Here is a 14825-nt window from a genome sequence, read left to right as displayed (position 1 = left end):
GTCACAAAAAAAGCCTTGAAAGCTCATCATCATGGGAAGCCAAAGGTCACAAGATGAGTTAATAAGTCATGCAGTGGATTTGATGGCTACAGAAAAGCTCTGAATGAAAATGTTTCATACAACCTGGCAGGACAAAATGCAAAAATATGAACTTCCTTGCAACTCAGATAAAGGATGCTTTAAAAATAGGAAGTCAGTGAGATTTCAGAGGCAACTCATTGATTCCATTTCTTTCCACAAATGGCAAGCATCTTAAATTGGGAAGAGTTCAGAAACATGGCTCAAGGACTAACTCTGTATGCTCCTGCAGTCTAGGAGCAAAAGTTATTTTAAGAACCTCTTCTCCCTCTCTGACTTCCACATCTTCCTGAACATACCAAGGACTTGTGAGGTACAAAATGCAATATATAAAAAGTACCTTGGCTAGAAAATTTTCATGGGATTCTATTAAGGTTTACAAAACACTTCACATGTTACTCATTTCATTCTCAAGACAATTCGTCAGATAGGTGTGTTAATATTAAGCGACTTGCTCAAGGTTACACAAGCTGGGAAGGGTTTGAAGCTGGACATGAATTTTGGTCTTTCCCATTTAAATCCAACACTCTCTGCTGTGTCACCTGCCTCTAGTATAGAAAGAGACACCAGATCCAATTTAAAGTGGCTTTAGTTCCCATTGAACTTGGAAAAGAAAAGAGGGAGAACAACACTACAACTATACAAAGTGTTCAAAAAGTTTTGATTTTTGAAGTACCCTGTATGTAAGATTTTGCTTCAATATCAGGAAGGCTAAATAGTACATAGGTTTGTAAAATGGGAAGAGTACATCTATGTTTTTAATAGTATGAAATATTAATCACATTAAATAGTAGAACTATTTGAAAACTTACTGTGAATTCCCACTAGGCTGGAATCAAGGATCAAATTTTACATAACTATAACTTTTGATAAGTGTGAACTGAAATACATGTGATCATTTCAGGGGAATCATTATTCTCACTAATCAGGACCCCCACATTACTACCCATTTGTTTAATCTCATAGACTGAGTATGAATATTAGTCAATAAAATGTGTCTAATGACGTTTCACACAGTATTGAGAAACCATCAGTAAATCTGGAAGAAAGTGGCAATACTTCAATATACAAGTAATTTATTTTTAAAACTGAATGCTGAGAGCCAGGCCTAGAGATGGGAGGTCCTAGGTTCGAATCTGACCTCAGCCACTTCCTAGCGGTGTGACCGTGGGCAAGTCACTTGACCCCCATTGCCTAGCCCTTACCGCTCTTCTGCCTCGGAACCAATACAGATTGGCTCCAAGACAGAAGGTAAGGGGTTAAAAAAAAAAAAAACTGAATGCTGAACACTATTGCTTCATATAATTTTTCCTTATCAGAGTTTAACTCAATCAACTCCTTTATTTTATAAATAATGAAGCTGAAAGGAAAATGACTTGTAAAAGGAATAACCGCTTGTATCAGAAGGTGTTATTGTTCTATTTATTAAAATGATATGGTTTGGGAGGCAGCTGGGTAGCTCTATGGATTGATAGTCAGGCTTACAGATGGGAAGTCCTAGGTTCCAATCTGGCTTCAGACACTTCCCAGCTGTGTGATCCTGGGCAAGTCAGTCACTTAATCCTCATTGCCTAGCCCTTACCATTCTTCTGCCATGGAGCCAATACTTAATATTGTTGGTTCCAAGATAGAAGGAAAGGGTTTAGGGGAAAAAAAATGATATGGTTTGGGAGGAAGGGGTCTTGTAGTAAATGAAGATGAATGGGGAAAAGGAAATAAGACCCCTTCATAACTATTTGATATGAAATAACAGAAGCCAATGATTACTGTAAAGCTGCTTCCATTATGAAAATTGTTGATTATTCTCAGGCTTTTTTCAAAGCTAGAACTGGCTGCACGAAAGACAAATTATTAAAGTGGAGAAAGTCAGTTTGGATTTTTTGATAGAGTATCATATGCCTAACCAGAAAACAATGTTAGACAATGTGTAGGTGCATTTAAAATGGTAACATGAAAAAACAAAGGAGCCATATTTTATAGTAAACATGGATTGGATAGGTGGAATTTTTTCTTCATTATAAAATTCAATTTTTGTTCTGTTTTACAACACATAGCAGTCACATTTTGAAAACATTCTCTTCATTTAACAAAGATGGCATAAGATCAGGTACAGAGTTGTTACTCTACTTCATGCATCCAATTATTTTTACTTCAAGAAAGCACTAAATCCTACTTATATTTGGTATATAAATATAATAGTCAATCAAATGAAACAATGAACAAAGTTGGGCAGAATTACAGTAATCTAGACAAGGCTTGGAAATTTTCTCCAGGATGACAAGGCACCTGGATTTTAACCTTCAAAAATACTAGCATTTTTGCTTTCTAATACTACCACTTAACAAATTTTGTCCACAATATAATTGCCTCTGATACATTAATAAAAGGGACAAGATTTAGAAAAGTCTCTCTCTGCAAAAATAAAATAAAAATAAATAAATAAATCAGAATATCATTTGTGAACACTTCTAATATGTTAAAGTATTTATATTATAATTTTCTGCTTCCATGCATGCTTTCCAAAGTTTTAAATTCTCTATAAAAATAGATTTTGGAAATCTCTTTGTGGCAAAGACAAAGGTTTTAAATTGAGATGGATAGATTGTAGTTAAGCACTTCTCCCTCCCCTCCATCCCACACTTCCTAACTTTTACTGGTGGGTAAGTAAATCGATGGCTATCCTTAACAATTCCATATAAACCCACAATCCAATTATTAAGCAAACAATTTTTCTCACTTATTATGCCTTCCACTAAGCATTTCAATATTCCCATTCAAATTCTGATTAGTAGCTTCAGATATTTTAAAAATCTAATATAATAGAGCATGAAATCCTGATGTCCAAAACACTGTAAAAGAGTTAAATGAATAATAAGGCTATGCTATAAGTTTTTAATTAGATTCTATGAGGAGTAGTACATAATGATGACTAACAGTCTGGCTGGTAGGCAGTACAGTAAGGAAAACCAGAAAAGCAATTCATACTCTTAAGGAAGGAGTTCAAATCCTCCTTCTAATACTTAACCACAGGAATGACACTAGGCAAGTAACTTAGCCTTCCTGTGCATCATGTCTATAAGAGGTTGGATCAGATGGCCTGTGAGGTTTCCTCTGGATCTACAAGTATGGTATGATTCTATACATCCTGGTGTCAATTCCAAAATAACAGTGTTTTTACAAAAACTGGTGAAGAGGTAAACTTCCTCCCTTTGCACAAAACATTATCAGTGTTCAATTTTGGAGCCATTTTATTTTTCTCTTTTTGCAAATTAATTAAGTGGAACATCTTACAAAGCTTTAAAATATACCACCAATTATACCTCTTGTTCTGAAACAACAGTAAGAACAAAATTTCTCTACTGTTTTTCTGGGAATTAAAATCCTTTTGTAAACAGAAATTTTATAATCGGGATGTGTGTACAAATACATGCATATATTTACACACACACACACACACAGATATATACTTAGCTATATTTTATATGCATATATGTATATATGCATACATATATGTATAAATCTTTACACTCAAAGGTACAAATATCTAAGTATAAGAAATGAAAAACCAAAAGTCGAACGACGCAGTATCATTTAGATACATACAAATCTTATTCTGGTTCCTGGATTCATTATGAATCTTGGGATTTTCCCTTTTTGACAAGTGCTTTTTAGGCTGAAAAATGAAACAAGAAGAATAGGCAAGAAATAGTAACTTAATCCCTCGACCACTTTACTCGAAAATTGACTCAAAAGAACATACACAACACCCATTCAGACTCACCTAATTTTGTTCATTAATAGCAATGGTATTTTTTAAATTTCTACAAATAATTTCCTGGAAGGAATTATGGTTGAAATACAGTAATTACAGAGTGAAAGAAAATATAATTCTACCTTACTAGAAAATTCTGAAAATTTATTTTGGGAGCAATAATTCCATAAACAATGAAGGGAACTTAGTACCAAAGAGGAAAGGACATCTGTCACCAAAACAGATGCCATATCATGCATGGAACATAGTCCAATTATCCAACTGGAGAAAATTTTTCAACCAAAGATTTAGAAAAGTTCAAGGAAATAAAAATGTATTCTACAGGGTCCTAAGAGTAATTTAATATGAATATTAAACTCCTTAGTAAAGTGAAGGAAAACCCAAGCGATTCAAAATATTCAGCCTTAAAAGGGAAGGGAATTAGCTCAAATAAGAGACCTCTTAATTATTAGGAAACTTCTAAAGAGAAGATAGGGGTGGAGGGGACAGGAAATCATCTCCACTGAACAAAAACTATTATTTTTCCATCTTGAATAGGAGAGAAACAAGTGCTCTCCATAATCACACAAAGTGACCTAGCTTTCTTAAAGTGCTCTCTTAGATCAACAAAGAGCTATCACAAGCATAAAGTATGAGGAGCCTCTCCTTAGTCTAAGTCCTTACTTTAGCTTTACTAGAGACAAAAGTGAGAAAGGCCAAAAGCCTCAAATAAATGTGTTAACCAAATTGTTTCCGGCTTGGGGAAATGTTTTTACAATCTTTATCCTCCTAAGAAAATAAGTAATAGACCAACACAAATGCTGACCTGCCCCCACCAGCACAGCAGGGATCTAAGACTGAAATTCTCTTTGCTTATAGCAGAAAATAATCAGTGACTCTAAAACTGAAAATTTCTGAAGACAGGAGTAATCTGTTTAGCCAGAAAGAGTTCCAAAATGTTACCACACTGCTATAGCACTTTGCAAATATCTTTTTACAAAATACTAGACTGCTAGTATTTTTGAAGAGAAAAAAGTATTAACAATGAGATGTTATAACAATCCACATATCTTAAAGAATCAAACTCCCTCCATAATAACAAATCAGCTCCAATTAGCCTAGACCTTGCCAACAATCTAAATCTGTGACCATTTTCTCTGAGAGATTTAGAGTCCCAAGTAGCATGGTATAATACCCTGCTATTAAAAACATCAAGCTAAATTTATATTTATAGAGAAAAGAAGTCCATTTTGTTCAGTATTTTAATATAGAAATCTCACGTCCCCATTTAACAACTTTTCTATGGTCTTGTTGCTATAATAAAACCAAAACACACTTCAGAATTTTGTATTTAAGTAGAGACATATGTCATAGTTACTGATTTTTGCTGAACTGGAAACCCCAGATAGTTACCATCTGGGTTAGGAAGTGTGGAGGAGGGGAAGGAAGATTCAATTTCAGAAATTTCTCACCCATCTTTAAAAGTTGTTCTGCTTGGTTACTGAAATTACATAACTCCCTTTCCCGCTTTAGTTCCACAGCTATAGCAGTGGAAGATGCTCTATGGTCCCAGGAACCAAGCTAAAAAATTTTTAAGGGGAATAACAAAAACAAAAACTAGTTCTACTACACAAAAGGGGAAAAGAAGAAATTTTTTAAAATGCTGGTTTAAGAAAATAAAACAAAAATTTAACGGTTTAACCATCAAAAGTAACATATCACAAGGCGAGGGGCAGTTAACGATGGAGGGAATTCTTACACAGGGTAAACTGTAGACATATAGAACTGAAATCAATCAAGACAATGAATTTAACTCTACATCTCAGAGGAGGCCTGGAGAAAAAGTTTAAATATTGTTCTATGAGCCTTTTTTTAAACTTTTTTACATTCCACCACAAGTCCTGATCCTATCTCTTGACTAGGGCATAGAATGACCTAAGCCTCTGACCCATCCCTCCAACATAAAAGCTATGCCTGCAAAATAGAGAGGTATTATCAAGCTGGAAAAGGTTTTCAATTACAGGCCCTGGGAAGGATTCTCCAAGGCCCAGGAGCAAAACTAGTTTAGAGAAGCTCACTCCCAAAAGGTTAGCACAAGGTGATGAATTTTTGCCTCACAAAAACTCAGACCATGACCCCACCACATTACAGAAGACAGACCAGTGCCTATGTTGAAGAAATAATTTTTATATAAATTAGGCACTTTATTTTAAAGTATTTGGCAATTGTGGTGAATCTGTATTTTTTCTTCTTTCCAGAAAGTTAAAAACACATCAGTAAACTTAAGAGACAGATTAATAGATGGATGTATGATTTCTTTAAGAAAGCAAACCTGACAGGGAGAAACTCTCTCCACAAAGACAAAAAAGCAGGTGAATTCTAGGGAGGTTTTTAAAGTAAACAGCTGTTGAGAGTCTTGCCCAAGGTCTCAAAGTTAGAAAAAGTATCAGAGCAAATTCAACATAGATCTTTCCATCTTCAATTCTAATCACCCAATTACTATTTCCTATATCTCTTTCTTAGCAGACTAAGTACATAAATTTACCTTCTTTCTTCATTGAACAATAGAATTTGGACTGGAAAGAAGCATACAGATGATAAAGATTAAATTAAGAAGCAGCTAAATGGCTCAGTGTATTGAGAGTCCCATTGCCTAGCCTTTACCAATTCTTCTGCCTTGGCACCAATACATAGTATTAATTCTAAGACAAAAGGTAAGGATAAAAAAAAAAGATTGTTATAGTGTCGATTAAATGAGAAACGATCATTATTATATACTCCCTTATTTCTAGCAATACAAACAACAATATGCCACAAAATAAATATAAGAAATCTAAAGAGAAAATTTGTATTTGACCTCATAATTTTTTTAAATTTCTTTAAAGAAAGGGGAATTTTTTTAAAAGATATCACATGTGGTATAGATAGTATAGAGACTAAAAATAGATTATTTTCCAATACAACTGTGAATTCAGGTAAAAACATGTTATTTAATTATGTAAACTTAGACAACAAAACAGGTTCTGAAGGAGTGTAAATGTGAATATTCCAATTCTATGTTATTTTATCTGTAAAATATAGTTATTACAAAATACCAAGCTTGTAGAACTTTAATATGTAGTTAACAAAAGTCCTGCCCTTCACTACAAAATACATGTATCATTCAACTTGCTTGCCAGTATCCTAGCAGTTTTAAGTTGTACAACAGTGGAGCAGAATATGAACTCTTGACAGTCTCTTACATTCTGAAGATGATTAAATTCATCAAATTACAGCTTGTAAACCAAACATTGATGAGAATTGTCAATTACCAAATGCTATAGAGCACACCCAGAGAAGGCAAAAAAAGTCAGCATGACAACATAGTCACCATTCTTAAAAAAAATTACCAACTTGGTTGGCATCATTCCTCATCTTCAATAGTCACTCAAACTGGGAGCTGAAGAATATTACTCCTAAAAAAGGCTGCCAGGGGAACTCCAGGGTTTTCCAGTAATTTCCCCACAATTTTTTTAGGACTTCCTGCTATTCTGCCACAGGTTAAGGTTCTGTAGCATTATTTGGGTTCACTGGTAAACATAAACAAAGAACACAGAAGGCTTCCCTACCTCTTAGAATCCCTTTTTTATAGTCGGTCACTTTTTGAGTGTTTTTGCCAGGCACTGTGCTTAGCACTTGGAATAAAAGGAAAGGAAAAAACACAGGCTTTGCCATCCAGTACCTTTTCATAGTAAAGGAGACCACACATAAACAACTAAACACACCCACATTCTAAAAGCAGATGGAAGGCAATCTGAGAAGAGAAGGCATGAACAACTAAGGGACTAGCAAGGGTTTCGTGTAGTGGGAAGGATTTGAGTTAAATCTTAAAAATCTCAGGGAAACTAAGGAGTGCCATGTCCAAAGACCCTGTTAAAAGTAGGGTAGCTTTATTAGAAATAGAAGGTAGAGAGGAGAGTGATTTTAATTAGATGGGAAAGAGACACATTAGAAAATATACCTTGGTACCATTTCAGGTGGAGAGATTGGGGGCGGGGGAAGGAACCTAATCAGAAAGATATTGCAATAGTATAAGAGAGGATATGAGCCCAAGTCAGAGTTCTGGTTGGGTGGGTAGAAAGGAAGGGGGCAGAAATATAAGAAATGTTGTAAGGGATAAAATGACAGGATCCGGCAATCAATTGGATATGCAAGGTGAGAGGGAGGGGTAAACAATGCCACCAAGGTTGGGTGTCTAGGAGGATGATGGTGCCTGCTCAATAGTAGGCAAGTTGGGAAAAGTGGAGAAAAGGTGACAGGGGTGGGGACACTAACTGGTGGCACAGGACTGGATCTCAGGAAAGAAAATAGGGATATATATAGTTACATGTGGATGTGAGAAATTTATATAGAAATGATAATGAAATCCATGAGAATTGATATGAGATAATATATAGAAAGAAGAGAGCACAAGAGAGAGAACTGAGATGATGGGATTAGAAATCATATTAAAAAGAATTTAAAGGAGAGAAAACAGAGTAGATGACTTTATTGAAGACTACAATGACAAAAAGGAATAGAAATATATAGCAAAAGCAAGTGTAGAAGAAGAATCTGGAGAAGTTTTATTTTCTTTTAAAGGGGAAACTTGGACATGTTGGTAGTCATCAGAAAAGCAGCACAGACAGAAAGAGAAAGACAACAACATGGGATGGGAGTGAGAAAAATGTGTTGAAGAAGTTGGGAGGCGATGGGATGAAAGATGAAAGAAAAGAATTAGGCTTCGCAAAGAAACAGGGTCTTCTCTTCATGTGAGACACTGTGGAAGGTAGAGATGGTGAGGGAAAATATGTTGGATGATGTGGAAAGAAAAGGAGGGTTAACCAGAAACTCTGAAAATTCCCTCAAATTTTTCAGTGAAGTTATGAGGCAAAGTCTCTAACTAAGGGGATTGGGGAAAGTGCCCTGGACGGTTTGAAGAGAGAAGAGAGGGTTGGAGGGCATAAGATATTTCCTCCAAGGAGCCCACAGAGTTTATTTTTCTCCTTGTATTATTACAGGGACTAAAACAGTGGATCACATTGTACTTAATATATGCTCCTTGATGGATTGATCAAGAGATGGTCATGATCTAGGCAAATCTTATGTTTGCATTGAGAAATCAGATACCTAAGAAATAATAGATCTTCCTAAGAAGGTAATTAATCTGTGAAATCATCAAGACAGGTTATAACAAAGTCAAAGATGATCTTCAATTTGGAATAAGGTTATCCATAAGCTTGTTCCACAGAAGAGATTACCTAGTAAAAAGATTTCTTCCGAAACTGCATTTAAATAATTAAGTATATGAGGGCTCAAGTGGAGGAATAAAGAAAGGAGTGTCAGATGGGAGTATTGAGGACATTTACCTCTCTGCCACTTTATCATTATTCTAGGGTTCTATTTGTTTTAAATTAGGAATAATTGTTTACTTTGAGTTTTTCTTGAATTTCTAGAACAGGTAAGAAAAGGGAAGCATTAATGAGTCTAAACACAATTTCAAAACGAGAGAGCTGAGCAATATCTCATGAATCTCTTCAAGAAAATATAAAAATATCCCACCAAAAGCACCTCAATGTTATTTATACATGAAACTAGTTATTTTTATTTGTTGTTGATATGAGCTTGGGAATGATTAATAACCATATAATAAACAACTGATATTCAATTCTCTCTAAATATCACCTGGTAAGCAAAAAGTCAAAACTGTGGGAAAATGAACAAAACAGGCCTCTCCATAGACAGCCAAAGAGATGATAGAATGTTCATGCTCTAAATCTCAAGCACTTACTCATAGGAAAGCCCCTCAGGCCTTTAGTCAGAGACTAATTTTAGAGACAATTCTAACAAGCTGCAACTTGGTTATCTGGTTTCACAGGCATTAAGTCAAGGGGACATAAGGTTGCTTTAATACTAGGCAAACTATAACTTACCTAACCAAGTAAAGATTCCTCTATCACTAGATATAGAAAAGGATTATGGGAAAAAAAAAACAAAAACACTACACACATTTCTGGTTTTTTTTTTTAAAACCCTAACACTAGAAAAATAAGATTAAGAGAACCCTCCTTAAATTTAAATGATAAATTGTGTGTGACTGTGTATAACCAAGAGCTATCATTAAAACTAACAGAGACAAACTAGATAAACACCCTTTCAAATAAATTCAAGGATGAAAGAGGTCCATTATTAATTAATAATATAATAGTCAGCGATACACATTTATTAGTATGTGCCAGGCTTTAGGCAAAGCACTGGGAAAAAAAGAGGCAAAAATCAGTTCTTACCCTGAAGGAGATTATAATCTAAAGGGTGACAAAATAAGCAAACAAACATAAAAAAGCTATTATTGTTGCTGTTTAATTGTTGTCAGTCTTCAGATTTTTACTGACTCCTTTTATTGGAGGAGTTATCTAAGGTCATATTTAAACTCAGGTCTTCCTGAGCACTCTTCCTGCCTGGAACTCTACTGTACTACCTCACTGCCCCAAACAAGCTACATACAGGGCAAATTAGAAACAATTAACAAAAGGAAGGCATTGGAATTAAGAGGGAAAGTTGTGCAGTATAAAATGGGATTTAAGTTGGAATCTGAAAGAAGCTGGGGAAATCAGAAGGAAATGCTCTAAGAATAAGGGACCATCACAAAATGCCTGGAGCCAGACATGATCATCATTTCTATTTGACATAATATTAGAAATGTTGGTTATAGCAAAAGTAAAAGTAAATTCAGGAACTAGGTAACAAAAAACACAAAATTATCACTTTTTGCAGATATGATGGTATATTAAAGAACCCTAAAGAGTCAGCTAAAAAGTTAATTGAAACAATTAATAACGTTGGCAAACTCAAAGTATGTAAAAATAAATACACACAAATCATGAACATTTCCATGTAAAAACCAGAAGGAAAAAAGAAAAATTACATTTAAATATTACTATAGCAAGCATAAAATACTTTTGAAGTCTATCTTTCACAACAGAATGAAACTACATGAATGGAAATAACTGTAAATTTGTAAAGACAAATTTAAATAATTGGAAAAAATACAAATAACTGATGGGTAGAATGTGTCAATTTCATAAAAATGACAAGACTAATTCCTAAATTTACTCATTTGATACCATGCCACAGTAACAAAAGGATTGCTTTACAGAAGTAGGAAAAATAATGAAATTCATAAGAAGGAAAAAAAAGGTCAAGAATCTCAAAAGAAATAATGAAAAGAAGTGGGAATGAACAAGGCAGGTCCAGCAATGCCAGATCTTAAATTATGGTGCAAAGCAGTGAATCTCACAAAACAGTTTGGTACTGGTTTCAAAAGTGAGGTTGATCAGTGGAACAGATTAGGTACATAACACAAGGAAGCAAATGTATCTAAATACCTTAGAAACCAGTAAACACAAAGACCCAAGAGATAAGGATTCCATACTTAAAAATACTTATATAACTTTTTAACAAAACCTGTTGAGAAATTGGAGAACAATATAGAAGAAATCAGATTTAGAATAAAACCATACACCTTATATTTATGGTATATAAAAAAACACTATATGATCAAACAAATGGCAGAGAAGATCACAAAAGATAAAATAATATTGATTATATAAAAACTAAGTTTTTGCACAAAAAATTCCACATACTAAAAGATTAAAACTGAAACATTAACTGGGGAAAATCTTTGCAGAAACTAGCTAGTTTCTCTGATAAAGGTCTTCTTTTCAAGATAGAAGTACTGATTCATATTTATAAGAATAAAAGCCATTTCTCACTTGATAAATAATCTAAGAATAAGAAAAGGCAATTCTGAAGGGAAGAAAATCAGGCTATCTCATAACATACAAAAAAATGTTCCAAATCACTATTAAAGGAATGCAAATTAAAACAATTCTGATATTCTACCTCATGCCCATGACAGTGACAAAGACTACAAAAAAGAATGATAAATGTTGGAAGGGCTGTGGGAAAATACACATTGATGCACAAAACCTTACTCAACAGCAATAACACTACTAGGCTTATATTAAAAAATTAGATTAAAAAAGATGAAAAAGTTCTTTTTGTATAAATTTACTGATACTAGCTCTTTTTGTGATGGCAAGAAAAACTGAAAACTAAGGATATCCATCAAATGATTAATAAATTATAGTATATAAATGAAAGACTATTATGTTGTAAGAAAGAAGGGAAAGGGTGATTTTTTTTAAATTGAAAGATTTAATTGAATCAGAATAAAGTTAAGCAAAACGAAAAAAAAAATATTTATGCCATATCAGTGTCATTTATAGACTGATGAAGAATCAAATAAGCAGAATCAGGAGGAATCTCAAAAACAGTGTGATAATCAAACAATTTTGAAATATGTAAGAACCATGACCAATACAATGAATGACTCCAGAGCAATAATGATGAGATGTTTTAATAAATTTAGGGTGTAGAATGTGATATAAAGATAGATAAGTCATATGGATGACGGATACATAGTTGGATGGATGGATGGATGGATGGATGGATGGATGGATGGACAGATGGATAAACAGACATTTATATATAGGCAATACATTTATTTTGCTTGATTAAATATTTATTATGAGAAATTTGTTTTTCTTTTAATGAAAGTGAAAAAAGATACTGGTTCTAGAGTCAATAAGACATTCAAAATCTATCCTTAAATATTTCCTATCTATGTGAAGCTGGGTATATCACTTAACTTCTGTGTGACTCAGTTTCCTCAAATATAAGCATAATTGCAGCACCTATATCTCAGAATTGGGGTGAGGAACAATTGAGATAATGTGAAATGCATGCACGTTTAGATGAAGTTACTTTATTATTAGTTTAACCTAATTGTTTTACCTTGTCACAAGAGAGGTCTGAGTAGAATATATTGATAAATATCTATAATATAAAAACAAAACACCGTAAAACAACAAAAAAGAAGGCAAGGAAAGTAGCAAAGTATATAGGTATAGAGATTGTAGCAAAGATGATGATGATAATAATAATAATAATAGCTGATTAATAGTGGATAGAAGACTTTAATCATAAAAGACAAAATGCTGTGGAAAAGCAGACTGTCACAGACCCACAGCAAAGGAGCAAAATTTGGGGTGGTCCATAAGGGTATTACTGTTGTTTCAAAGGACTTTAGAAATATTTTCATTTAAAATGGCTTAAATAACAGGCATGCATTACTTAAATAGGTAAGAAACCCTTCACCCCTTAATTAAAAACTGGCTAATCAAGAACTATATATTCCTTGGGTGTTTCAAAGAGTAGGAGCATCTTTCTAGAGAAGATAAGATTTACATTTCCATTGAGCTTTGTTCAGGGATGAACTATGTTCACATTCTCATTTAGGAAATATGCTCAGAAATGGAGATGAGACAGCCATGTAACATGTGAAATGAGCAACAGATGGACAGACAGTGCATGACTAGTAATCAAAAAATATATTAAAAAATCAAGCAAGGTAAAAAGGATTTTTGAGAGAACATGGACAATAATCACATAGGATATGAAGAAGTAAGTGGGTAGCAAACTATACAAATTGGAGAAATCACCCACATCAATGAAATCACTTATCCACTTTAATATTTAGAAAAATAGCACTAAAGTCAAATAGTAATTTGATAAACATTTATTAAATGCATACTATGTATGAATCAGGCACTGGGGGGTAACAATCATGGCAAAAAAAAAAAAGAAGTTTTCTCCGGGAACTCGTAGTCTAAGGGTGTGGCAAGATGAAAACTTTTATGAACTGTAAAACTTAAATTTATATCTAATAATAAAAAGGAAAGATTATAGGGAATTCTGGGAAATACCACAGACTTCTGGGGAATGAAGTCTAGGGTTTAAAATCTCCATTTATACAAAACAAATAAGACACAAATAGAATAAAGTGGAGGTGATATCAGAAGCAAATGAGAGGCATTAATGAAGATTCCCAAAAGACTTCTTACAGATGGTGGGATTTTAGCTGAAACTTGAAAGAAACCAGGAAATTCAGGAAGCAGAAATGAGGAGGAAGAAAATTCCAAGTATGGGAGACATTCCAGGATTTTCAGATATAATGTTGTTTTACTCGATTTCTATAATAACTATGTGAAATAAAGAGAAATTGAAGTTCTAAGCACTTAACTAATCTTCCTATTGTAACCCAGCTAGTTAGTGAGAGCCAAGTCTAAAGTCCAAAATATTAATTTTATTATTGTTATTATTATTCATCTCATTCTATATGGTATTCTGCCTTTAATTCATGTCACTGAGTGACTCAGTATATTAAATGCTAACCCCCCAGTGAGGATATCTGGGTACAAATGCTGATTTTGTAGCTTATTCAAAATGGGACCTTCCACAATTCACTTGAGCTAAGTATTTTTATCTGCAAAATGGGAATACTTGCACAGTATCTACTTCGCATTGCAAAGCTATTGTGAGGAAAATGCTTTGTTAACTGTAAAGCATGAGTTGTTAATGGAGCAGAAGGAATTCTTAGAGGTGTCAACCCTATCCTGAAAGTCACCACAGTTCTTTCATACTCTCAGCAGAAACTATACCCTATACACACAAGGAAAATTCTTTATATACTACATTAAATGTTCCTCTAGCCGAATAGCTTCGGAGCAACCTTATTACAGAACTGGGAAGTAGGCCCAGCAGGGTCCCTCAGGACTCTTTGGAGTCCTTCTCTCCCATAAAAAGTACTATATCTCTGGAAACCAGGTCCTGGGACAGCATCATGGGGAACGGTAAAGGGACTGATTTTCCAAAGGCTGTGTCGAGGGCTCCCTCAGGGCTGGCACCAGCAGCTACTTCAAATTCTCTGCGTTATTTCCTATCCCTGCCCTTGAGACTCTACTTGGGCAATAAGGGGTCCTTGTATGTAGTAGCACCCCAAATAGCCATCATAGACATCTGAAGATCTGTTAGAAGAAGCCACAAGAGGGGAGCAGAAGCAACCTGAATTACCACC

At 34.2% G+C, this 14825-nt stretch overlaps 1 protein-coding gene across 12 annotated transcripts in view; it reads right to left on the bottom strand.

Annotated features, from left to right (window-relative positions):
- The window catches only part of ARID1B (AT-rich interaction domain 1B), a 557650-nt gene that overhangs the window by 295113 nt on the left and 247712 nt on the right, over window positions 1-14825 (bottom strand). The window lies entirely within an intron of this gene.

This window comes from Monodelphis domestica, chromosome 2, assembly GCF_027887165.1.
Source record: "Monodelphis domestica isolate mMonDom1 chromosome 2, mMonDom1.pri, whole genome shotgun sequence".
NCBI lineage: Eukaryota > Metazoa > Chordata > Mammalia > Didelphimorphia > Didelphidae > Monodelphis > Monodelphis domestica.
The sequence above is the reverse complement of the archived record's forward strand: the minus strand, read 5'-3'. Positions and strand labels throughout refer to the sequence as shown.